Here is a 26,331-nt window from a genome sequence, read left to right on the forward strand (position 1 = left end):
TTGTTGCTGCAGTATATTACAAAGGTTACAGTGGTTATCCACCAAATTGGTTTAATAGTGTTGCATAAAAAGTTATGAGAGTCCTAAATTCTAATACATTTGATTCATTAATGGATCAGAAAAGCTTACAGGCAAACAGTATCCAACATTGTATTCATTGCACCATCAGTTTCACAGACAATGTAAATGGGATAATAGCTTTTTTAATTAGTACCTACAAATGTTTCATTGCCAACAAGGGATAGACATGTTCGAGAATATGAAAGAGATGTGGCCAGATTTATCCACAATCAATTACCTGGACCCAGATCTTGAAATCCTGTTGTCGGTGGGAATTTTGCCTGAGCAAGACTGCAGGATTGGGCCATTCCTTTTTTTAAGAGTCATTTCATTTCAATTTTCAAACTGAGTGCAGAGGGGAATTGGTTTGTGTTTCTTTGTTTTGCAGGTTGATCATCAACCTCCAAGCATTTATGCATTTATTGCACAGGATTTTTTGTTTTTGAAAGATTATTCCTTCATTCAAACTTTCAGTAGAACACTGTTTAAAGCAGTGATATTCAGACTGAGGCTCCTGAGCTGCAAGTGGCTCTTTAATGTGTCTCCTGCGGCTCTTTGCAGCACATGATATTAAAACACTGTGTGCTTTTATTATTAACCAGTCTACGTTATTAACCAATCGGGATGCTTTCACTATATTATTAACCAATTATGGTTGATAAAATAATAATATTTGGTCAGTTATTTTGCTATGACAAGAATATATATTATTCAGTATATATATAATAAACAGTAGTAGGGTTCATATATATAGTAAATGAAACAATGAATTTATACTACAGTGGCTCTTTTGCGTAAAGTTGATCACTAATTTGGCTCCTGATCCACTGAGGTCTGAGTGGTCACTGGTTTAAAGCACAGTATGTCTAGAGCTAACTGAGTTCATTGTTTGAGCAATTTGAAGGATTTCTAATACTGGGCATTGAAATAAGAGGGTTTCAAAGCATAGAAAAAATATGTGACAGCTGCAGTTTACTAGCCCAGTCATGCTTCTGTTGTACTGTATTGACTGTGTCATGTTCAAAAACGATTTTGTGCAAGTGGCTGTCTCTTTCTGCTATCGCTTTTGCTACCATGTTGATTTCCTGCAGGAATAGATTTTCATCAGGGATGAGCCTGGAACCAAACAATTCTGGATTTTGGTGAAGTTTGGATTGAAATTCAGACTTGAACGCAGTTGGCCCTTCTCACTCAGAAACATAGGAATTGCCATAGTGGATCACACCTATAGTTCATGTAGTGCAGTCACCTGACTCTGATAGAATCATAGAATATCAGGGTTGGAAGGGACCTCAGGAAGTCATCTAGTCCAAGCCCTGCTCAAAGCAGGACCGATCCCCAACTAAATCATCCAGCCAGGGCTTTGTCAAGCCAGATCTTAAAAACCTCTAAGGATGGAGATTCCACCACCTCTCTAGGTAACGCATTCCAGTGCTTCACCACCCTCCTAGTGAAATAGTGTTTCCTAAAATCCAACCTAGACCTCCCCCACTGCAACTTGAGACCATTGCTACTTGTTCTGTCATCTGCTACCACCGAGAACGGCCGAGCTCCATCCACTTTGGAACCCCCCTTCAGGTAGTTGAAGGCTGCTATCAAATCTCCCCTCACTCTTCTCTTCTGCAGACTAAACAATCCCAGTTCCCTCAGCCTTTCCTCGTAAGTCATGTGCCCCAGCCCCCTAATCATTTTTGTTGCCCTCCGCTGGACTCTCTCCAATTTGTCCACATCCTTTCTGTAGTGGGGGGCCCATATACTGTAGTGGGGGACCCATATACTGGACATATGGTTCAAAGCAGGGTGCAAGAAACTCCATAATGGACCATTAATAAAGGTTTAAACCACAGTCCTGGATTCAAACTCTTCTGAACTTTATGGGTGTTAAGCTCTGGATCAGAATTTTGAAGTACAGACACAGCCTGTGATTTAAAAATTACACAAACTTCCACTTTTTGTTAAGATACTTTGGTGTTGTTTAAGCATTTGGTTTTATTTCAAATTGAATGAACCAGAAGTAAAAATATTTCATCTTTACTAACAACAAAATTTACTGATTTGTCTTCTAAGTAAAAAAGTGCATAGACAATAAACGGACTTTGACATATTGGTACAAATATCCTGCTTCAAACAAATCAGTTAAGTTAATAAATGAAATTCACAAATTTAGGAGAGAAAAACAACAGCAACCAATCAGCCCCACTTCCACCCCCTTTGGAAACCAAAGTAGATAAATAGATTTAGTCCCCTCTGTGTCAAGAGAGACTTGTCCACATGCACTTTTTTCAATGCAAAGAATTGCACTTCATGTTAAGAGCTTCATCCTGCCACCTTCCTCATGTTGAGAGGTACCAATCCATTTAAGCACATACTTAATTTTAAGCACATGCTTAAGTGATGACAACGAAATTGCTCAAATATTTAACATCATTAAGCATGTGTGTACATGCTTTGCAGGACTGGGGTCTAAATGAATCCAGTATTCTACTGTGAGTAAAGGAGACAGAATTAGTTCCTAAGCAACTAGTGAAAGAAAAACTCTCCTTTAAAAAACCCTTCCATGGCAATGAAAACAATAGATAATAACAAATAGAATACATATCATGTGAGGGCAGAATTGGCTGTTACACCACAGTAAATCCAGATTAACTAATAAATACAGAAGAACTCAATGGACTTACTCAGATTTAGACTGGTGTATCAAAAAAAAAAAAAAGAATTTGTACCATTGAATGCAAATATATGAAAATGTACAGGTTATCTAAAAGTCAGATGTACTGGGTTATATATAGGTTTCAGAGTAGCAGCCATGTTAGTCTGTATCCACAAAAAGAAAAGGAGTACTTGTGGCATCTTAGAGACTAACAAATTTATTTGGGCGTAAGTTTTCATGAACTACAGCTCACTTCATCGGATGCATGCAGTGGAAAATACAGTGGGGAGATTTATATACACAGAGAACATGAAACAATGGGTGTTACCATACACACAGTAAAGAGAGTGATCAGGTAAGGTGAGCTATTACCAGCAGGAGAGCGGGAGGGGGCTAAGGGGGGAGAAACCTTTTGTAGTGATAATCAAGGTGGGCCATTTCCAGCAGTTGACAAGAACATCTGAGGAACGGTTGGGGCTGGGGGGGGAGAATAAACATGGGGAAATAGTTTTACTTTGTGTAATGACCCATCCACTCCCAGTCTTTATTTAAGCCTAAGTTAATTGTATCCAGCTTGCAAATTAATTCCAATTCAGCAGTGTCTCGTTGGAGTCTGTTTTTGAAGTTTTTTTGTTGAAGAATTGTCACTTTTAGGTCTGTAATCAAGTGACCAAAGAGATTGAAGTGTTCTCTGACTGGTTTTTGACTATTATAATTCTTGACGTCTGATTTGTGTCCATTTATTCTTTTACGTAGAGACTGTCCAGTTTGGCCAATGTACATGGCAGAGGGGCATTGCTGGCACATGATGGCATATATCACATTGGTAGATGTGCAGGTGAACCTTGATTATCACTACAAAATGTCCCCCCCCTCCCCCCCACTTTCCTGCTGGTAATAGCTCACCTTACCTGATCACTCTCATTACAGTGTGCATGGTAACACCCATGGTTTCATGTTCTCTGTGTATATAAATCTCCCCACTGTATTTTCCACTGAATGCATCTGACGAAGTGAGCTGTAGGTCATGAAAGCTTATGCTCAAATAAATTTGTTAGTCTCTAAGGTGCCACAAGTACTCCTTTTCTTTTTTGGGGTTATATATAGGATTTAAGATTTTATTTACAGAACCACTGTATTTCAAAATAGTGTCAGAAAAATATAGACCTGGGATTTAGGTTAACTAATCAACATTTTAAAAAACTGTTTTGATATTCTTCCCAGTCCAACTGTATTAGCACCACAGTGTTTTGAATTTTAGAATTATTTCAGACAAGTCTCATTTTTAAATATTTTTTAGCCACATATTCTTGTTTGACAGCAAGGGGCTAAAGAACAGGTGGCTATTCAGATCCCTGTTTTGCAATAAGGCTTACTACCCTTGTATAATTTCCAGTCAAAATTTCTCTTAAATAAATATCTCATGCCCCCCTGTGGTTAAATTGAGAGGCTGCTGAGCAAGTCCATAAGAGATGTTTTTTCCTTTTCTTTCTATTTGCACACAGAATGTTTGCAGTATCTCTCACACACAAATGAAGCATTCTGACTGACTTAAATAGATAGTTTTAGATATTTTACTTATAAAACATGTGTATAAAATTACTACTTAAAGCAAAGCATAGGAAAGTGCTTGATTGATAAGCATGCCCAGCATCTCTATAGCCCCCAGTACTTTACTTTGACATTTCATTTTTAAAGATGCTTGATAAAAATATCACATTATGACATTGTTACCCATCAGTGACCTGATTTGATGGATTCACACTCCCCGAAGCCGTTTGAGCACTTGTCCCAGACACAGCTGCCAAGTTTTGTGTAGTTCCATGTTCTCCCCCACCACCTCATAGGCAAGGAGTGTTGGTCATAAGCTGAAGTTTGTGATTCCCTCCCTCCCCCCCACTCACGAATAATTTAACTCAATTGCACCAGCCACAGACATGGCTTCCAAACACTAAGCAGCAGCATGAGATCAGCGAAGGATAGTTATCAGTCAGTTCCTGTATAACTAGGGCAAGGAGGAGAGAACACTGTACTGTTAAATTAACATTTTATGAGGTCCTCCTTGTATTCTTCTTCATTGTCCCCATCCTTCTACATCACCTCCCCAGATGTCGAACTGTCTCGTGTGCTGCTGTCAAATCTGAGCAGGGCCTTTCCCAGCCTGCGTGCACTGTTATTATCTACATGCAGAGCACCTAATGCAAGTTTTTTAGTTCTTGTTTTGTAAAAATTAAGTGGACAAGGAGAAAAGGCCTGTCAGTAGTGTTCACTGGCAGTCACTGTGGTATATTTCAAAACTATGTTGAAATTGTAGGTTGTCACTTTAAATTGTTTGTGGTTTCCTGGTCCAGATTGCAGGCTCAGGGGCTCTGTAACAAAGCATATGATCAGAGTCAGTCTGGAAAGACCCAGACAAGAGCTAAGTTGGGAGAGTTGTGCTTCTCCACCTTAGGGAGCAGCCTGCTTTTTCTCTCTCTGGTTTTGGTTATTGTGTGTTAAAATTCTGGATTTTAAGAAGTAAAGTAGTGTTGCATTACAGCCTTCCTAAAGGAGTATTTTATGTCTTTATCTAACTTCTCTGTTTGTATGTTGTGAATATGATCATCATGACTCTGTGATGATTTGTGAATATCATCCACACAACAGAAGTACAGGAAGTATCCATAACTTCTTAAGGACTCATCATCTCCCTGATAATCACAATCCGGTCAGATAACTTTGTATCACTTTGTAGTTTTGGTATAAGTAACACCTAACGTTACTAAAACTGAAGGAACTTAGAGATTACTATTTTTCTCTACATTTTTCTTTGTTTATTGTGTGCATTTCACAGCACTTTATGTATAGTCAGTGTCACTGGGTTGCGGATGATCAGTTGCACGTCCTGTGTCGTGCACTAGTATGATCACATCACTCTCATGCATTCCTCTAAGGGGAATTATATGCACGCTTTCCTTAAGACTTTCTAAAAATGTGTTTACTGATGACAACAGCAGAGCTGCTGCTGTGCCTCAGTTTGGGGTTGGAGAGGTGTAGTTTCTTCCCTGGTCCTCAGCATAGGACTGAGAAGCAACAGGAGCTTCAGGGGTATCCAAGGAAATCCCCAGACACAGGACCAGCAGGATTCTGGTGGAAGGGACAAGGAAGATCCCTATTGGGGCAAGGAAAACCAAGAGTTTGGTGATGGGTGTTACCTGGGGTTTCTCAGAACCCAAAGAAGTGGTAACTTAGCTGTGTCTCTCCTCAAAAAGAAAAGGAGTACTTGTGGCACCTTAGAGACTAACAAATTTATTTGAGCATAAGCTTTCGTGAGCTACAGCTCGCTTCATCAGATGCATTCAGTGGAAAATACAGTGAGGAGATTTATATACACACAGAACATGAAACAATGGGTGTTACCATACACACTGTAATGAGAGTGATCAGGTAAGGTGAGCTATTACCAACAGGAGAGTGGGGTGTGTGTGGGGGGAAACCCCTTTTGTAGTGATAATCAAGGTGGGCCATTTCCAGCAGTTGACAAGAACATCTGAGGAACAGGTTGGGGAGGGGAATAAACATGGGGAAATAGCTTTACGTTGTGTAATGACCCATCCACTCCCAGTCTTTATTCAAGCCTAAGTTAATTGTATCCAGTTTGCAAATTAATTCCAATTCAGCAGTGTCTCGTTGGAGTCTGTTTTTGAAGCTTTTTGTTGAAGAATTGTCACTTTTAGGTCTGTAATCGAGTGACGAAAGGGATTGAAAAGTTCTCCGACTGGTTTTTGACTGTTATAATTCTTGACGTCTGATTTGTGTCCATTTATTCTTTTACGTAGAGACTGTCCAGTTTGGCTAATGTACATGGCAGAGGGGCATTGCTGGCACATGATGGCATATATCACATTGGTAGATGTGCAGGTGAACGAGCCTCTGATAGTGTGGCTGATGTGATTAGGCCCTGTGATGGTGTCCCCTGAATAGATATGTGGACACAGTTGGCAACGGGCTTTGTTGCAAGGATAGGTTCCTGGGTTAGTGGTTCTGTTGTGTGGTGTGTGGTTGCTGGTGAGTATTTGCTTCAGGTTGGGGGTCTGTCTGTAAACAAGGACTGGCCTGTCTCCCAAGATCTGTGAGAGTGATGGGTCGTCCTTCAGGATAGGTTGTAGATCCTTGATGATGCGTTGGAGAGGTTTTAGTTGGGGGCTGAAGGTGATGGCTAGTGGTATTCTGTTATTTTCTTTGTTGGGCCTGTCCTGTAGTAGGTAACTTCTGGGTAATCTTCTGGCTCTGGCTCTCGTGACAGTGTCAGGAATAAGTCAATGGGAACACAGCAGTTCTGGCTGAAAAATGTTGATGCAAGCAGGTGTGATCTGATATCAAACTACTATTTATTAGACATTAAGCACACACACACATACACAATAGGTTTAGGACATCCCATATATTTTTATCCACAGTCTGAGATGGTTTTGAGTGATCACCAGCTGGACATTCAGAGGCTGTCTTTCCAGCCAGCTGATGGGGAGTTTAGATGTCAGCTCCTTGCCCGAAGAAAATCTCCCTCAGACTGCTCTGAGGTATTTACTTTTACTTAATCTTTTATAGTTAACTCTAACAGAGCACATGACCTATGATGACTCCTAGTGGGCCAGCAAAATAACCTCTACTGGGTCACCAATTCTCCTATTTTCAACTACTCATTATCTCAAACATTTCTAGTATTTCTAGCCCTATCAACAATATGTCAGTGGCACCTAAAACCAAGGGTGCTATTCACTCACCCTCTTCCATAACTTTCTGTTCTATCGTCCCATTGTAATTAACAAACTGCAAGTATGCAGCTATCTGACATTGTCTCACAAAGGCCTAAGATTATTCCTAGCCATGGGATGTTTGGTTTTCAGCCAGCAGTGGCTGAACATACAAAATGGCTGATTGCAGTACGGTCAAGTTCTGGGGTACAGGCAGGCATGTCAAATTCTGGGATAACACTCCCCTCGTTGCAGATCACACACACACACAACAAATTCAGTGGGTTACTAGTGAGGCCCAGCATAGGCCTCAAGGCTCTTGAGTGAGACTGAGCAATAATCTTCTCACTGGCATACTCAGTTTTCACCCCTGATTCTGCCACATTTCGACCAGACCTAATGTAGATTCCTTGGGGAAGTACCCATGGTTTTCAAAGTGCAGGCTTTGAAACCAATTGATATTTCTTCAAATCCAGCATGTCAGCACCAGAAACAAAACAACCACCATTATCTGAAACACTGCACAACCCTGCATGAGCCAAGGAGCACCCGGCAGCAGTGGGGGCAAGCATCTACCTCCAGGTACCTCTGTGGGCCCATCAGTGAATTCAAGACAAAAGACCCTCTATTAGACACAGGTGAAAATTTTTAATGGTGAGAGTAATTAACGATTGAGACAATTTACCAAAGTTTGCAGTGGAATCTCCATCACTGAATTTTTCAGTAAAGATTGGATGTTTTTCTAAAAGATGTGCTCTAGGAATTATTTTGGAGAAGTTTTATGGCCTGTGTTACACAGATGGTCAGACTAGACAATCACAATGGTTCCTTCTGGCCTTGGAATCAATGAATGGTTGGAAGAAAAGATCTGAACCAGAAGACAGCGGTGGTTGGAGGAATATCCCATCTCACAACAGAAAGAGCTAGAATGAGAGAGGTTAGCAGGAGATGGAGGAACCCCTCCCTCTTACAGGAGTTGGGACAGGAGTGGAAGCCAGACCCAAGAAGCCATGCTTCTTCAGATGAGACAGTTTCAAAAATTTCAAGCTGACAGTATCCCTTTCAAGCACTGTTTGATGATCTGAAACTTCCAGGATATGAATGAAAGTTGAGTGGATTCTGCACAATAACTAATTGGAACCAGAATGCAGTTTCACTTTGCTGATATACATGACCCATTCTGTTTGCTTTCTCTAAATGCTTGTGTGAGCAAATATTTGTTTGCAAGAATGTTTGCAGAAAGAAAGCATTGTGTGAATACATATTCACACAAGTTTTGGCACGAGAAGTGTTTGTGTGACTTTGTTTTTAAGGTATTTTCTATGTCGCACATCATTGTAATGTCTGAACACCTCATACACACTAATGGATTTACCTTCACAGCACCTCTGTGCAGTAGGAAAATGTTGCTTTACAACAGGGAATTGAGGCACAGAAAGAGAGATTAAATAACTTGACCAAGACCCCACTAGAAGTCTCTGGCATAAGTAGGAAGTAAACCCAATGCAACTGCGACCCAATCAATAGAGTCCTGCAAATCCACAGATATCCCCTTTATATCCGCAGATATCCATGGACCATTTTTGCGGCTCATGGATCAGATGCAGATGATGGCTCTAAAAATCAAGTGCTTTAACCACATGACCTTAATTTAGAAGCTTCTTGTGTTTCAGAGACATTCAGTCCAAGAGCAGAAACAGTATCACGTAACTTCATTTACTAATCACATGGCGCAACTAGCAAATTACAGATAATGAATACTCAAAGCATTGATCAAGGTGGATAGTTCACAAACCATCCATCGGCTCAGTTATGTTCTCATAACCCAATTGCTCAATCTTTTCAAATAAATAAATTTGTAAAAAACAAAATCTTTCTGAAAATAATTTGAGAATATTAAAAAGGGACTAAATGTGCTGAATGAGGTGTTCACTGCTAACAGTTTGCATAGCTCTTCATATGCTAGTGACTGTGTCCATGAATGTATCGGTTTTTGTTTCACTTTTGCTTTAGGAGACTAGGCTTTGTATTAGGTTGATAGATTGTATCAGGGAGCTGGTGGGATAAGACTAGAGAAATTAGGATACTGCAGGGGGTAAAAAAAGAGAAAAGGAAATGTGAAAATTTGGAACTAGAAGGTTGCTTGTCACGTAATGATGTGAAATCAACGTGCTTTTCTTTGTCCGGGCAGATCACTGCTAAATTAAAGAAGCACCCTTAATGGGACAAAGAGATGCAGGCAGAACGCATACCTGCTCTGTGGTGGCCAAGTCTCAAAGTATAACTTTGATTTTCCAGAGCCAAATACATGGGGAACATGGTGCTGTACAATAGGTGACTGTTATCAATATCTCTTGTGATGTACTCTACTTAAGTATAAAAAAACACAACCTACTTTTCAGTGCCAGGGCTATAAATCCACCAGGGGGTTGTGGTGATACCATAAACTATAAAAACAAAGCTCAAGTGGCCTTATGTAGTTACTACAAGACTGAGATGGAATTATAGCCCCATAATTCAAAATTAACTTATTTCTTACATTTTACAATGCATGGATCTGAACTTTGGATCGAAGCCCTGTGCAGGCTCCTCACTCCTGCTATTGCTGCCTCTCCGGCTGCTTCCACTTCTGCCTCTTTTTCCCTCTTTCGTCCTAGTTATCACACAACGCTCCTGCTGCTTCCCTTACTGTGCATGGCTTTAAGCATGTGAGTAATCTCACTGATATCAATGCCTAGCTGGAAATGTTCAATTATTTCCTGTATAAATGTAACGTGAGGGTTTCTTTTTCAGCATTTTTGCATGTTTCGTTTGATACTTTCCCTGTGAAAGGATTCGGCTACCCTGGTATAACACAGAGCAGCCTCAGAAAATCATTCAAGTGTTCCTTTATTCACTTGCATTCATAAGACTCTGAGGGTCACATTTTCCATTAGGAGCGTACTGGTGCCATGGTCTTATCTCACTAATATTTCATATATTCACAAAGAACAGTACTGCAGATTACAGAGGGACACACAGACAACAAGGAAACCACAAAGAAATATATAGGAACGAAAAGAAATTGATTCATTTTGATAGGAACATAGGAATTGCCAGATTGGATCAGTCCCACTCTCCAGTTATGGGTCTCTTCCACCTTTCTTTTAGGTTGTCTGTGTCATGGCTATCTGCAGGTCTTAGTTTCTTTCCCAAGTGAGATGACTACAGAGAGAATCTATTTCATCCTGTCTTTGGAGTTACTGTGTTGTTGACAACCAGGCTAATATCATATCTCAGAAAGCATATTTGGACCTTTTTGTTGGCCTGTTTCGTTGTTGCTTATCAAGAGTAAAAAGGCAGTTAGAAGCAGAGCAAAGATAGAAATGAGCAAAGAGTAAAAATTGTCCCAGCTAGCCCAAATCAGAATTTGAACACATGAGCTTTTATGTTTTATAGTGAGTGAGAATCCTATTTTTAACTTCATTAAAAGAGCAGGTGTTTGGGGGGGTATCTCTATGAGATCCCAGTAGCTCAGAAATTTTAGTCACTTTTTCCATTCAGTTCATCCAAGCCTTTTCTCCAATTGACATGATTTGACTGCAGGAAAACATGGCTGCTTATAAAAACCTGCATATATAGTCCTCTGTCATATACCACATTCAACATTTGTACCTCACACCTAGAGCACATGGGATTGACCTATTGATATGTTGGGACTCTTCGAACACATTGCAAACTAGGGAAATAGTCTATTTTCCTAAAATGCTAGCCTTTAATTTGTAGGCTTAAAAAACACTATGTAACAGGTGACTGGCCCAATTGACCCATGACAGACTACTTTAAGGAGAATGAGCCCATCTCAGCCTACCTGCAAGTAATGGACTACTTAGGTGACTGGGTTGCAGTTAATTGGCTAATGAGCACCTGGACCTGATAAGAGGCTCCCACACCGAGCTGAAGTTGGGTGGTTCTACAGAGAGGAGGCTCATAGTGGGAGGGAGTGCCCAGGGAATAGAGCAGATCTCCCAGGGAAAGGAACTCTGGGAGGGATCACCCAGATTAACTGCAGGATACTCAGCCTGTAAGGAGCTGTGTGACACCAGGTAGAAGAGCTACAGTTGGCAGGAAGGGCCTGACTCCAGAGAAGAAATCAAGGTCAGGAGTGCCTAGTGGGCCTGCAAGTGAGACTGACAAACTCAGATGGAATCTGTCTCTTTGTTTAGAAGCCTGGGTGAAGGTATTTCTTGTGTTTCAGAGTAGCAGCCGTGTTAGTCTGTATTCACAAAAAGAAAAGGAGTACTTGTGGCACCTTAGAGACTAACCAATTTATTTGAGCATGCATCCGACGAAGTGAGCTGTAGCTCACAAAAGCTTATGCTCAAATAAATTGGTTAGTCTCTAAGGTGCCACTAGTACTCCTTTTCTTTTCTTGTGTTTGTACTTCCTGCTGATAAATATAGCCTCTCAAAAGTGGGGAGGGTGGTGTTTGATACCTAAAAGCCACAGTGGACTTATTGATCACCTAACTGGGAAAATTAAGGCAGGTTGCAGCTGCAAGGGGGTGCACTGGGATATGTGCCTTTTTGTAAGTGACCAGACCAGCTGCTGGCCTGCTCCCTAGCAGTGATGCTAGGCAACTTCTGAGCCCATCTGCACTGCTTTAGAATGCAGTGTGGCCACAGCTCCTGATGGACTCCTGATTTAGTAGTCCTGCTTATGAGCCTGGCCCCCACAGCAGCTGCTCCAGCCCTTGTTCCAGTTCCTGTTCCAAGTCTCTTCTCCTGTTCTGCTCCAGCCCCTACTGGCTTCAACCCCCAGCCCTGACACTGGCTTATGACTCTGGTTGATGGTCTGGTTCTGGCATTTGGCTTGTCTCGCCGGTACAAATTCCTGGCTCTGCCTTTGGCTTATGATTCTTCTGTCTCTCTCTCCCCTGTGTGCCATGCCCTGCCCCCCTCTGGTATTTGGCTTCTGCCACTTGGGTACCGACCCTAGGCTCATTTCCTGGGCTCCGCCTGCCCTCAGTCTGGGTCTAACCAGTAGACTGCACTCTTCCCTTCACCACTAGGTTTGACCACCAATGGCCCAAGTGGGAACACTTTTACACGCCTAACTTTGTGCAAACTCCAATAGTGGTTTTTATTGTGGCTGGATTTCTTCACCTGTCATGCAGGTTGGTTTTTCTAAGGAGTAAGTCTCAGATGTTCACCTTTTATACAGTTAACAGGATCAGCCTTAACATGCTTTTTTAAAAGATGTTTTAAAAACCTGTATCCTTCCGTTCTTTCCCCCAGAAAGAAAGTGATGCCTTAACTTCTCCCACTGGTGCAGCTATTTCAGCTCGATAATTTCTTCTAAACAGTGACTCAACCCCGTTAGAGGTCAAAAAGTGAAGTGGTTGGCCCACAGTGGCAGAGCTGGAATCAGAAGTTCCTGCCTCCCAACCAAGGATTATTTCCATAACAAGTGCCTAGATTTTAAGAAGAAATCAATGTGATTTATGATCATCTACTCGAACCTCCTGTGTACCACAGACTAAAGAACCTCACCCTGCAAATTTATAACAACATATAAATGCAATCAAGTCACATTAAGCTCAGGAAGGCTTTCTTGGAGGAAAATAACTTTTTAAAAATGTTTTGAATATGTTTGGGGGGATTCATTTCTAGTCCACAGTCTTAATGCACTTTTTTTTTTTTTGATTTCTGAATTTTCTTCCCCCCAAACACACAGTTTCTTGTGAATTGTGAGGTGAGATCTACTTTTCAATCAATAAGAAAAACCTTTTTAATATCAAGTTTAGTTTTTTATACAGTTTTAAGATTTTTCTAATGAAAAACACATGTAGAAAGTGGGTACACTACAGTTGTAGAACACAAATGCGTAGCACTGCTGGGACAATTGTTTGTCAATCAACATGATGTGTATTTATAGAGAGAAAGCACTAAGTGAATAAAAACCCAACCAATTTCAGAAGAGTGAGAAGAGACTTACTAGGGAGTGATAGGTTTGGCACTTTAAATCCATGTAAAAAGTATAAAAATAGATTATCTGTGACATAGAGGACATATCTGTGCTATTTTTTAAATTCTGATAAAACATTGATGAGGGATGTATTGCATACATAAATATATACCTACTTCTGTACATATATGAATACATGCATACCTTCCTCCTTTCCAAGCTGGCGGCCGTCACACTTTCACAGTATACTGATCTTGTGAGCCCAAAAACAAAGGATGTAGTTTGAATCTCAAATTCTGATTTCCTGTATGGTAAAGTTAGATCATTGTCCTGATCCCAGAGATATATATTTATAACCCTACTGAGAAACATTAACAATAATAGACTAATTAACTAACCACTCTGAATTGTAGACCCTTGAATTCTAGCAGATTGAAATACTGTTATATAATGTTACAAGTTAAACAACTTTGTGTAAACTTTTAATATGTTTAACACAAAAACCAGCTTTAGTTTCTCAAGCAGTAGAATAACATGTCCCTTATGCTCACGTGACCAGACCCACTGAGGTAACATAAGTAGAAAATGGTTGCAGGATTAGGCCATACTGTAACATTAGAGCATCGTTGTGGCACAATATTTTTAATAGCTTACCTAAGTGTGTTGATAGCTTACTTCTAGGATGTATTTGCTTTGCTGAGGTTGGGTATATTTGTCAATACATCTGAATACCAGTCTGTAAGGAAATAAATTTAGTAAGTCTAGATAAATTATTTTATCCAAATCGTCTGAGGAAATCTAGCCTAAGAAATACTCGCTGTTTAGAAACACTTTTTTTTTCAAATGTAAAGCATCCTCAAACTTTTTCAAAGAAAATATTTAGATCATTTTTCTATGTAAACTGGAGATTAACTGCTTTTAGTCCATTCTCAGGGCACTGCCAAAATGTTGTTCAAACAGGCATGCAGACCTCATCCAGAGACCCTTCTGGCTATCGTACAGCCTGTAGGGACAGAGTCCATCAGCCAATGAAATGTCACTGAGATTCCATGAAGACCAAAAGGCATGGCTTTGAGTCAAAACAAGTCTTGTGATGTCTAGCTGTTGTTTTCTTTTTGAATACCAAATCTGATGAGATTTGCCAGTATCCTTTTATAAGGTCTAGAGAAGAGAGATTTACTTTTTCTCAGTTAATAAAGGAATTATCTGAGGCATAGGGCATATATCAAATGTGGATACAGTAGAATCTCAAAGATATGAACACCAGAGTTACGGACTGACCGGTCGACTGGACACCCTGGGGAACTGGAAACCAATCAGGCAGTAGTAGAGACCAAAAAAAAAAAAAAAGCGAATACTGTAGTGAGCCTGTATTGCATCTTAAAGATAGGCACATCTGGGCTTCCTGTCCCCACCCTCTCCCCCTACTTGCCATGTCCTGAGGCAGCCACTTATAGGTAGGAGGGTGGTGAAAGCTGTTTTTCCTCTCTCCCACTCCCCTCGCTGGGAGGGGGACAAGCTTGCAAGAAACTTCCCAAGGTGCTACTGAAACTTGGCCTAGAAATGCAAGCTGCTGGAGCCAGAGCCCAAGCTCCTGAACGTACACTGCACTCTGGAGGAGCAGCTCAGTTTTAAAGGACCACAGCCTGCACTGCGCACACGGACACTGCAGCGCCCCAGGGTGCCTCACTCCTCACCCTTGAAGCCAGGGGGATAGAACCAGCTGCCTGTCTCCACCCTCACTCACTGGGCAGCCACTGCAAAGCTGTGAGCCCGTGCTCCGAGCAGTCTGCTCAAGGACCATCCACAGGTGCTGACTCCATAGGAGCACCCATGGGAGAAAATGGTGGGTGCTCAGCAGTCCCCTCCTCTTTCCCACCCCCAGTGCCTGCTGGCAGCCCCACCAATCAGCGCCTCCCGCTCCCTCCCCATGCCTCCCATGATCAGCCGTTTCGTAGCATGCAAGAGGCTCTGGGGGGAGGAGCAAGGGGCATGGTGCGCTTGGGGGAGGGGGCAGAATGGGGGGGAAGAGGTGGGGTGGGGGCGGGGCCTGGAGCAGAGCCAGGGGTCGAGCACCACCAGGCAATTTGAAAAGTCAGCACCTGTGGGAGCATCCCATAATGACTTGTTCAGAGATACAAACAACCTCCATTCCTGAGATGTCCGTAACTCTGAGGTTCTACTGTACTTCATTATGTATAGCAGCCATCCCCATTGTGTTGGGAAAATAACAGATAGCAACATGCCCTCTAATGAAAATCTAGTTGAAAGTTTTCAGACAAAAAAATTTCCCATCAGAAAATGTGGTATTGTCAAAATCAGTATTTTCTATGGGAACATGTAAGGTCTGGCAACATTTTTAAAATTCAGAATTTCAAATCATCATTCTAAATCAAAGTCACTTTACTGTTTTGGTTTCCATTTTCAGTTTTTGGATTTGGGAGGATTTTTTCCCACTTCCCCTCCCTTTTTTTCTTTTTTTTACAGTTTATTTTCAAATGAAATTCCTGCAGAAAACCTGAGATTTTCTGTTTGGAAAGTTTTCAAAAGTATTTTGCATGCAAAACCTTCCGTAAGTAAAACCTGGGTTTTCTGACCATCTACTGATAGAGGATTCAGTGGCTCCCAAAACTAGCATTGTCTGAAGCTCCTCTGACAGCACATGTGATAAATGAAAGGGGGTCGCTCTCTTTTATGGACAGCCAGCCAGCCAGTTAGCTATAACATTCCTCTTAGTAGTTCTCTACTTCCTTTACCTGTAAAGGGTTAAAAAGTCTCCCTGCATAGGTAAAAGGAAGGGAGTGGGCACCTGACCAAAAGAGCCAATGGGAAGGCTAAAACTTTTTAAAATTGGGTGAAAAAACTTCTCCTTTGTCTGTTCTGTTGTTGTTCTCAGGGAGAAGCACAGAAAGGGCTGCAGCTGTGCTGTAAGAGCGTGGGCCAGGTATGGAAAATCATACCTAGAAACTACTCATTTGAAACCCCAGATATGTAAGGAAATGTCTAGGAAGACGCGATTAGGTTTATTTTTGTTTATTTCTTTATAGCTTGTGGAGTCCTCTGTGCTAACCCCAAATGGCAGCATCTAACCATCCAAGGTCAGAGAAAAGCTGTAACCTTGGGAGTTTAATACAAGCCTGTAGTGGCCAGTATTAATTTTTAAAATCCTTGCAGGCCCCCACCTTCTGCACTCGAAGTGCCAGAGTGGGGAATCAGCCTTGACAGCACAGTTTTAAACTTCTCTAGTACACTATAAGCCCTTCTTCTCTAGCACATGCTCCATTAAGTTGGGCCAGGGTCTAGGCCCCCGCACTTCTCCACACAAACAAACACTGTGCATGACAATTCATGAAGAACTGCTCTAATTCATTTTGTTACCTTCCTCGCGAGCAGGAGTTTGGTCATAGCAACTACCATGGCTGCTTTTGCTTCTTGTTCATTTCTCTTCAACAGGAAACTTAAGGGAATTGCTTTCACTGTTTTAGTCCCTCCACTCTGTTTAGCTAAGCCGCTGCCTTCTCCTTTCTCTCTTTAATTACACTTAGATGCTATGGAGATGGGAAATATGGAAAGAATATGGAGAGATTTTTATCTCTGCTCAAGTTTTCCCTTCCCTCTCCTTTTAAAAGTTGGAACAAAATGAAAAACCAAATGGAGGATTATAACTGCCACACATCGAGGTTAAAGTGGTGTGATCTAGTGGTCGGAGCAGGCCTAGTGGTTGGAGCAGAATCAGTGACCAGAACTGGATGCATGGTCAGGAGGCAAACCAATGGTTGGAATCGGGAGTTCAGAAGCTGGCAGGGACTTGGGCTGGTGTGGAGCAGGCAAGGGCTGGACACAGGTATGGCACAGCTGCAGGTGTGAAACACATTGAGCAACCACTGTGCTGCTGCTGCTATAGACTTCAACGGTGATTTGTTGGCTTTATTGACCAATCAGGGAGCATACCACTTAGTGAGGGTTTATTGGGCCCAGATGAGCTCCTTGGGTAGCTAGGCAACCAAGCCCTGAGGCAGCTGTGTTCCTGATAGTACCCCTTTTCGGAGGGCTCCTTCTAGGAGCCCTCAGCCCTAGCCTGCCAAGATACCTTTGGTGAAATTGCCACAGGAGATTGGGTATGTGAACATTTTCTTCTGGTTCCCAGGACTTCTCTTCTGGCCCATACCCATTCTAGTCTGTCAGATACTGGAGTTTTCCTCTGACACGTCAAGAGTCGAGGACCTGCAGGGCTTCATATTCCTCCTGTCCATAGACGATTACCAGGGGTGGAGGTGGGTCTACAAGTCAGGTAAAGGCTTGTTGCTGAACAGTTTGAGGAGAAAAACATGAAAAACGTGAATCTTGAAGGATTCTTGGAGTTGAAGCTTAAAGGCCACAGGGTTCATTTGTTCCATGATCCAAAAAGAACCAAGGTATTAGTGGTCAAGCTTAGCTGAAGCATGGTCTGTTCCCAGGCTTTGAGTCGAGAGCCAAACTTTATCCCATACTGCAAGGTTGGGACAGCTTGTCACTTTTGATCCGCATAACGCTTATACGTTTCTTTAGAGGCAAGTAAGTGTTCTTTGACCTACTGGTATCTTCTGGAAATGGCGGGCCAGGTCCATGGCTGCTGGGATGGGATCCAGAGTGAAAACCCATTTGGAAAAATGGAATGTATTGAATTGAAGCATGGATAGAGGAGTTGTATGCAAACTCAGCTAAACACAGAAGTGGAAGTCAATCATCCTGACGGAAATTCAGGAAACTGGGAGGTACCGCTCCGGGGTCTGATTGACACTTTCAGTATGGCCATCTGCCTGTGGATGGTAAGCTGTTGAGGTAAAGGGCTTGGTGCCACAAAGGTGGAGAAATTTCTGCCAGAACCAAGAAACAAATTCAGGGCCTCAATCCAAAATGATGCATTTTGGCATTCTATGGTACTTAAAGATGTGCTGCAGGAAGGCTTGCACAGTTTCATGGACAGACAGAACAGTGCAGCAGGGAATAGAATAGGCCAACTTGGTCAGGAGGTCCACTATGGTCAGGATAAATGAGTGACCTTGGGGGTGTGGTAATTCAACAATAATATCCATTGAAAGGGTGGACCAAGGATGCAGAGATGTGGGGACGGACTGAAGGAAGCCCACAGGCTTGACTTGCAGTTTCTTCATATGGGCACAGAGGTCACATGACCTAACAGTTTTTAACATCAGTTCATAGGGTTGGCCACCAGAAGTACCTAGTAACCAGGGTCCAGGTTTTAAATTGGCCACAACCTCTTGCCATGGGCAAGTCATGGCACAGCGTTAGCACATAAAGCTGGGAGCTGCCCTCAGAAATGTAGAGATGATCCCTGTGATAAAGGAGGTCTTGTTGTAAATGAAACTTTGAAACTGGGGAATAGATAGTGGTCATCAGGTGACTAGTTATAGTCCCACAGACAAAGTAAGAGGGTTTAAGGACAGTGGTGAGAGCTTCCTGCTCCACTGATGGCCAGGAATTCTTTGTCCCACATGTCATAATTTCTCTCAGTGGCAGTCAGTTTCCAAGAGAAAAAGGTGCAGAGATGAAGCAACTGGTGAGGGCAGGTAAAATGCAAGAGGACTGTGCCTGTTACAAAGTCTGAGCCATTGGTCTCAACTATGAAGGCCTTTGTGGAGTCTGGATAGGTCAAACTGAGGGCAAAAATAAATGCCTGTTTCAAGTGGTTGAAAGCTGCCTGCATGTTGGTGTACCAGATGAACTTCACCCCCTTCCTGGAGAGGGATGTTAAAGGAGCTACCAGGTTAGACAATTCTTGGGTGAATCACTGGTAAAAATTAATGAAGCCAAGGAACCACTGCCTCCTGAATATATTTGAAGTTGCCTTCCACTTGGTGATGGCTGTAACCTTGCTGGGGTCTATGGCAAGTCCTGCAGGAGGATGACATAGCCCAGAAACTCCACAGTATCCTTGTCAAATTCAAATTTCTCAGGTTTTGCTTAAAACTCATTTTGGTGAAGCTGATCAAGAACAGTGTGCATGTGGAATTCTTGACTCTCTGAAAAATGAGAATATCATCTAAGTAAGTGATTTTGAATTGGTCAAGGATGTCTCTGAAGACTTCATTCATTAAATGATGGAAAACCGCAGGAGTTTTACATAGACCAAATGGCATGACCAAATATTCAAAATAATTGTATCTGTTTCGAAATGTCCTCTTCCATTCATCCCCCTTCCAGATTCGGAACAGGTTGTATGCTCCATGCAGGTCTAGCTTTGTAAAAACCTGAGCTGAATGGAGTCTTTCCAGGAATTCATTTATGAGGGGAAGGTGGATAGAGATCTTATTAAGGGCTTGATAATCAACATGAAGTCAGAGAAGCCATCATTCTTGGCCATGAAGAAGGCAAGTGCTCTTGCTGGGGAAGCTGAGGGATGGATGAACCCATTCTGGAGATTTTCTTCAAGGTACTCCTAAAGGGCCTGCAGGTAGGGTTTGGATAGGGTGTAAATGCATCCAAAAGGAACCTCTGTTCCCACTTAAAGGTCAATTGGGCAATCATAACTGCAGAGAGGCGGTAGCCTGTTCACCTTCTGTTTATCTAATACCGTGGGATATCCTAGGTACTTAGCAGGTTCCAGGCACTGCTGAACAAATTGGTTTGTGACTTTTAATCCTTCAGGGGCTAGATCATGCCACAGAATGTAGCCAGCTGTTGCCTAGAGTTGGGAAGGCATGTTTGGCAGCACTGCAGGGAACAGAAGAATGTAGATCACAAGTACCAGCTAATTCAGGGGTTGAGTGATGAGCCAGGGGACACAAGGATGACTGGTGAATGGAAAGCGCAGATGACCCTGAACTGCAAGATCTTTCAATGACTGCCAATGGTAATGACCACTATGGGGGCTGTATGATGCATGAGGGGGCTTGAAGAGAGGAGGCACCCGTCAATAGCCTTGAAAAACTCAGGGAAGTCCTTGCGGAGAATGGGAATTCAATACCCATTAACAAAGTTCTGGTCAATAAAATTCCTGAAGGCACCTGAGTCGATCAATGTTTCTAAGTGGACATCTGGCATAGCAGAATGTTGGAGCTGAAAAGGGATATGCAGTGGGAGAATGTAATGGGTGGACCCCCCCCTTCTGGGATGCCACCTGATGTACAGGGATTTCATTCAGCCTCCCCTGCTCAATCAGCGTGGGTTCCCTCTCCCTGCTTTGCTGGCCTCTTGCAGCACACACACACACAGGTAGAACCACACCCTGCTGCGGAGACAGGCTGAAATCAGCTCTGTGTGAGAGGACTCCCGCAGCACTCACGTGCACACCTTTTTGGGAGATAAACCCAAAATAATACTGTCTTGCGCTGTATAGAAGAATCTGCACAGTGCAAGCTCATAAAAATTTACCCTCTTCCTCAATGTAAAGAGAGATATACACACTTCTTCCCCCCCCCCCCGCAGTTAGAAATTGCATAAAGTGGGTTTTATTATAAACAATAAATAAGTTTAATAACTACCAAAGGTGAATTTTAAGTGAATATAAGAGATAATGGACAGAACAAAGCAGATTACTAAGAAAATGAAACTAAACATGCAAACTAAGCTACTTTCAATAAAGAAATTGGTTACAAATATAATACTCACCCTAGATATTGTTGCAGGCAGATTACAGAAAGTCTTGAAAGGCAGCTGCACTGTCTCCCTCTTGAGACTCAGGTATTACTCACGAGCTAGATGCCTTTCCAGCTTGGGTTCAACTCTTCTCCCCTCAGTCCAGGTTTTTGCTGCCAGGTGTTTTTTCAGCGTCTCTTTGGGTGGGGAAGCAGAGAAGAACCACAATGATATCACTCCCCTGCCTTATATAGCTCTTGTGTAAGGTGGGAATCCTTTGTCGTCTAGTGGAAAACCATTGGCATTCCAGTACCAGGTGACTCAGACCCATGTCTCTGCATGGCAGTGGCAGCCATTGCTTGTAAACTGTCTCCAAAGTCCACAGGAAGACTAAGTTCTTTCACAGTCCAGTGTCTCTGCTAATGGCCCATTAGCCCTGTCTGACTTTTCCATTGTTGTACCTTAAGAGCTGGTTGGGGGTGACACCCAAAGTAACACATTTGAAATACAGACACATAGTTAATATTCCTAACTTAGATACAGAAATTATATAGGCATACAAATTGGATAATCACATTCAGTAAATCATAACCTTTCTAATGATCTCACATAAGCCATTGTGCATAAAGTACGTATCAGTTATGTCATGTTCATATCATAAGTATATTTTCATAAAGAATATGGAGTGAAATGTCACAGAGTGTGCTGCTTAAGGGTGCCAAGTTCCGGTGGATAGGCAGCAGCACAATTCATTGCAGGAAAGAGTGGAGCACTGACCCAACCCTAGCTCCCCTACTGTAGCTGGGAACTGCTATTTCCCAAACTCTGGGTGGACCGGACCTTGGCTGGGCAACCTGCTGCCATGTGCCAAGGCCTCCCACACTACAAACACAACTTCAATACCCAACGACAGGTCTTTTAATCAGAGGAGCGGTGGGGCCAGACTCTGCCAACTTGCATCAGTTTGGGGTCTGGTAGGACAACTGAGAGCATGGGAGACGAGAGTGTTCTGGTTAGTAGGGATCTGGTAGCACACTGCTTTTCTTGAGCTTGCTCCATTAGTCAATCATCAGTCCAGATGAGAAGATCAATTAAAGATCCCAAGCTAGGCGGCGGTTCCAAGTTTGCTAGTTCATCTTTAATAGTCATTGAGTGCCTCCCTAAAGTGGTGTCATTCTGTGGTCTCATTCCAGTGAGTTTCTGTGGCCAGATATATGAATTCCACTGCATATTTGGCGACGGCCCTGGCACCCTGCCAGAGTGCGTGGAGAGCAGCTTCTGCAGTATGTTTTTGATTAGGTTCTTCAAATATGCCCGCCATTGCCTGTACAAAGCAGGCTAGGTACTAATCCTACTCAGGACTGATCCATAGTATGACTGTGGCCACAGCATGAACTGGAGATGACACTGGTTAACAAACCCATGAAACTTGGCTAAATCCTCAATGAATTTATCGGGTGGGCGCAGCTTGGGCTCAGCAACAGTGGATGTTGTGAGTCTTGGGGGCACAGAAGACACTACCTGGGCTTATTTTGTAATAAGAGGCCTGGACTTGACATGATTCACAGCCATTTTGTGTATGGACTTAGCATAACACTCAGCCATTTTGTATGTTCAGCCACTATAAATTGGAAACACAATTATAGAGTCAGGAGAATTCAGCCTTGATGTAGGCACACATATAGAAAAACATCGGCTGCAGCCCTACTAACAGGAGACCGATGGATATTCACAAAGTCATGAGAATGGACAAGCTAACCTTGAGTTTCTGCAGCTTCTTTCTGATAATAAAAAGTATGAGTTTTGCTATTGCAAGTGTATCCCACTAACGAAGCATAAAGATAAGCACACCTTAAGATGTTTTTACTCATTTTGAAACATACAAAAGCTAATGAGTAGGCAGTCTTAGGCGTGTGAACTCCTGTATAGTGAAAATGATTGGTTAGTGTTTTTGCATAGCTTCTTTGTAAGTAAAATAATTGGTTACGGCATAGATACGAGAAATCCTCATTTTAACTATATAATAAGGGTCAGAAAACAAGTTCCTTGGAACTTAACTCCAGAATACAGCTCAAGACCAGAGCTGCTAGAACTTTTTAATCCTTGCACGACCTGACTGTGTAGAAGCTGGAGCCCCAGACGACATGACCCTGACTGGGCATCGGGAGACATCTGTCTGTTTTATTGGGAGAGGCGAGCATAAGATGCTTGATGTGTGTATTCTGTTGATTTGTTGTTAATTGTTAATAACCACTTGTACATGTTTAAGGATATTCACTGTGTGAGGGCTCTTTCACTGGGATAAGGCCTAGCAGACCCGTAGAGTCCACGAGGAATGGGTGTTTGCCCTGAGCCCACAGAGGGATAAAGTTGGGTCCCTTACACCCTGAGTACCCACAAGGATCTGTAGGGGGTGGGAGCCCTACACCCTGAGTACTCATGAGGGAGGGTAGGGGTGGAGCTGTAAATTGTGCAGGTAACAGTACCTGAGCCTGGAGGGCTGCAATTCGGTCGACATAGCATAGCTACCTGAGCCTTTCAGGACCCCATCAACATCTGAAAAGGGAGGGGGGCTCCTGATGGGGCCATTCTGGAGGTTAGCTCCATGCTGTGAAGTGAAGCCCCTGCTATCTTCTAGTGGCTGCTCAAACTGTCATGCACTGAGGTGTAGGCAGTGCAACCTAGTGGTTGGAGCATAATCAGAGAGCAGAAGCAGAGGTGTGGTCAGGAGGCAAGCCAGCGCTCAGAACAAGGAGTTAAGAATCAGGAGTTTAGAGGCTGGCAGGGAGTAGGGCTGGAGCGCAGCAGGCAAGGGGTGGAGCAAGGGCTGGACAGGAAGCAAGTCTGGAGCAGCTGTACGCAAGTAACACATTGAGCGGTCACTGTGCTACAGGGCTTAAATGGTGATCTGTTGGTTCTTCTGGCCAATCAGGGAGCATAGTCACAAAGTGAGCACGTTGGGTTGCTAGGCAACTCAGCCCGCAGGCAGCCAAGTTCCTGAGGGTATCCGTTTCAATGTCTTTTTATTATTTGTTGTTGTTATGTATTTTATTGCTGTAGTGGATAGGACATGGATCAGGACCGTAGTGTAATATCTTTGCTTCTTCATCCTCCTTGTAATTTTCCCATTGTGCTGCTGAATATGCACATAACATTCAGATCAAGGCTATGTGATAAAGCAAGATGGATTGCCAGTGTGACAATCGGCTCCTTCACCTATGACACCCCAATTTCCATACTGTTCAGTAAAATGCCATTTTCTGTTCCAACCTTTTCCCCATATGTCACAAAACAGCACAGGGCAAAAAGAGGATTTCTCTCCCCATTCATTCCAAACCTACATTAAAAGCAGTCTGAATGAACTTCATCACATGAAAACTTGACATGTTTTGTTCAGCTCTGGTGGTAAGATGAATGCAGCTTCTTTCTCACTCCAGGAAATATAACTGTTTTGCCTAAATACTCTTTCATATTTGCCCAGTGTGTAAATAATTCAGTCTTCATTCAGTTCCACATACTTCCCTCCACTGGACATATGTGGACAAAATATTAACTAAACCAGAACAATATTTCAAGTGCAAAATCATGCTTAAAAGGGATAAGATGGGTCCAGTAATGTCCATTTCTATAAGGATTACACAGTAAAATGGAAAAAAAATGAAGGTGGAAGTATCTAAATAAAAAGTATACTAATAATAATGCCAGTTTTGGAGTGTAGAATTACATTCTAATAAATTGTGGAATAATGCTTATATTGAAAGGCCTTTGCCTAGCAGTTCATTTGAATAAAAGCTGCTAATGGTTTTTTTAAAGTCCAGAAAGAGTTTTAAAATGTAATATATTTTTCCTCAGACACTTTTAATCATTGCCTGCCCATCCAGATTTAATCAGTTTCCTCTCTCTCTCTCTCTCTCTTTCTCTCTCTCTCTCTCTGGTAAGACTTTATGAAGCTTTTTGTTGATTTGCAGCCAGTGAAGGTACTTTTAATAATTTATGGTAAAAGGGTTTAATTTTTAATAGACAAGAATGGTTTAGAGATACCAATATACTGCTGTGTGTAGTAAGTACAGTACTACACTCTGCAGAGTAGTTAGTAAAAAAGAGGAATCCAGACCAAATGTTATTGGAAACATATTTATTTTATTACTACAATGAATGTATAATTGAAGAATCTGTCCAACCTGAAATTATTGTTCACAACTTATTTACCAAGAGGATAAAGTTCTTTTCAGCTTACTACTATAATAACTCAAACCCAACCCCACCCCCATTATTTTCTGTCTCCTGTGCTGTTCGGTTGCTCCAGCAGCCAGGAGAAAGCATATTAAAATGTGACGTTATGCATTCATTTGCTGGATTTGGCTATTCAAGAAAAAAGCCTCTTGAACTGAAGGCTGATTCATAAGGTGCAGTGTTTAAAATAATGTTATTTGTATCAATTCTTCACCTAAGACTACCTGAATAATGGAAATTCTCAGCTATTTAAGGCTGGGGGTTATTTTAAAATGGAGGCCCTGGTTCAGCACAACAGGAAGTGTCTGCTTTCCCCACTGTGCTGTGATCAAAATGCAGGTAGCCACCATGGCTGAATAAGCTCCTTTCTTCTCCTGCACAAGGAGGTAGAACAGGATAATGTTGCACTTAATAAAGATGGAAATGATCATCAGAGCCAAACTAATGCTTCCAATTCTGATCTCACTTACACAGGTTTTTATACCAAAGTACCTTCAGTGGAGTCATTCTTGATTTATATTGGTGTAAGAGGAAAATCATGCCCATTGTATCAAACAGTACCAAAATTCTGATTTTATTGAAGATACCTGGGTGCCTCCTGTACTAAACTGCTGTACACCATAGCATAAATAGAACACAGTGTAACTAGAACAGTGTATTGCATATCATGCAGAATGACTGAAAAATGACCAGACTGTTGTTTCAATGGAAAAAAATATATTTTTAAATCTTGCTATTTCAAAATGAGCCATAAAATAGGTCATATAACACACAATGGCAAAATGAATGTGCTATGAATGATTTTATCATTATGGAAATGCTTGGATGCTTATTGGTGACATGAGTCCTGTAACACATAATTTTCGCACAATAGGTTGTTAATAATGGATAAGGGTTTTCATTATATTATATGAAATGGAATGAACAATATTGAAGTTTGTTCTTTCACTGGAATCCTGTAACTCATTGTGGACTGAGTTGCTTATAGTGTGGGATGCTCTACGCCATTACTACTAATCACATTTTAATGTCAAATATTATCAAAGTAGATGTTCTCTAGACCAATGTAGATGATTATCATGGAGTAGATCCTACTCCTTGTTGCACAGGTATGTGAGAATTCTTTCCCAT

The 26,331-nt window shown here is 42.0% G+C and overlaps 1 protein-coding gene across 14 annotated transcripts in view; it reads left to right on the top strand.

The window, feature by feature from the left end:
* Nucleotides 1-26,331, top strand: part of NPVF (neuropeptide VF precursor) — a 49,082-nt gene that overhangs the window by 15,586 nt on the left and 7,165 nt on the right. Inside the window, exon 1 of one of the 14 annotated variants that reach the window (XM_073333688.1) lies at nt 24,263-24,372. The exons of the other annotated variants lie outside the window; for them this stretch is intronic. The gene's annotated coding sequence lies outside the window, so the exon portion shown is untranslated. Of the gene's footprint in view, nt 1-24,262; nt 24,373-26,331 lie in introns of those variants that run through there. 14 annotated transcript variants of the gene reach the window in all.

The sequence above is a fragment of the Lepidochelys kempii genome, chromosome 2 (genome assembly GCF_965140265.1).
Source record: "Lepidochelys kempii isolate rLepKem1 chromosome 2, rLepKem1.hap2, whole genome shotgun sequence".
NCBI classification, from domain to species: domain Eukaryota; kingdom Metazoa; phylum Chordata; order Testudines; family Cheloniidae; genus Lepidochelys; species Lepidochelys kempii.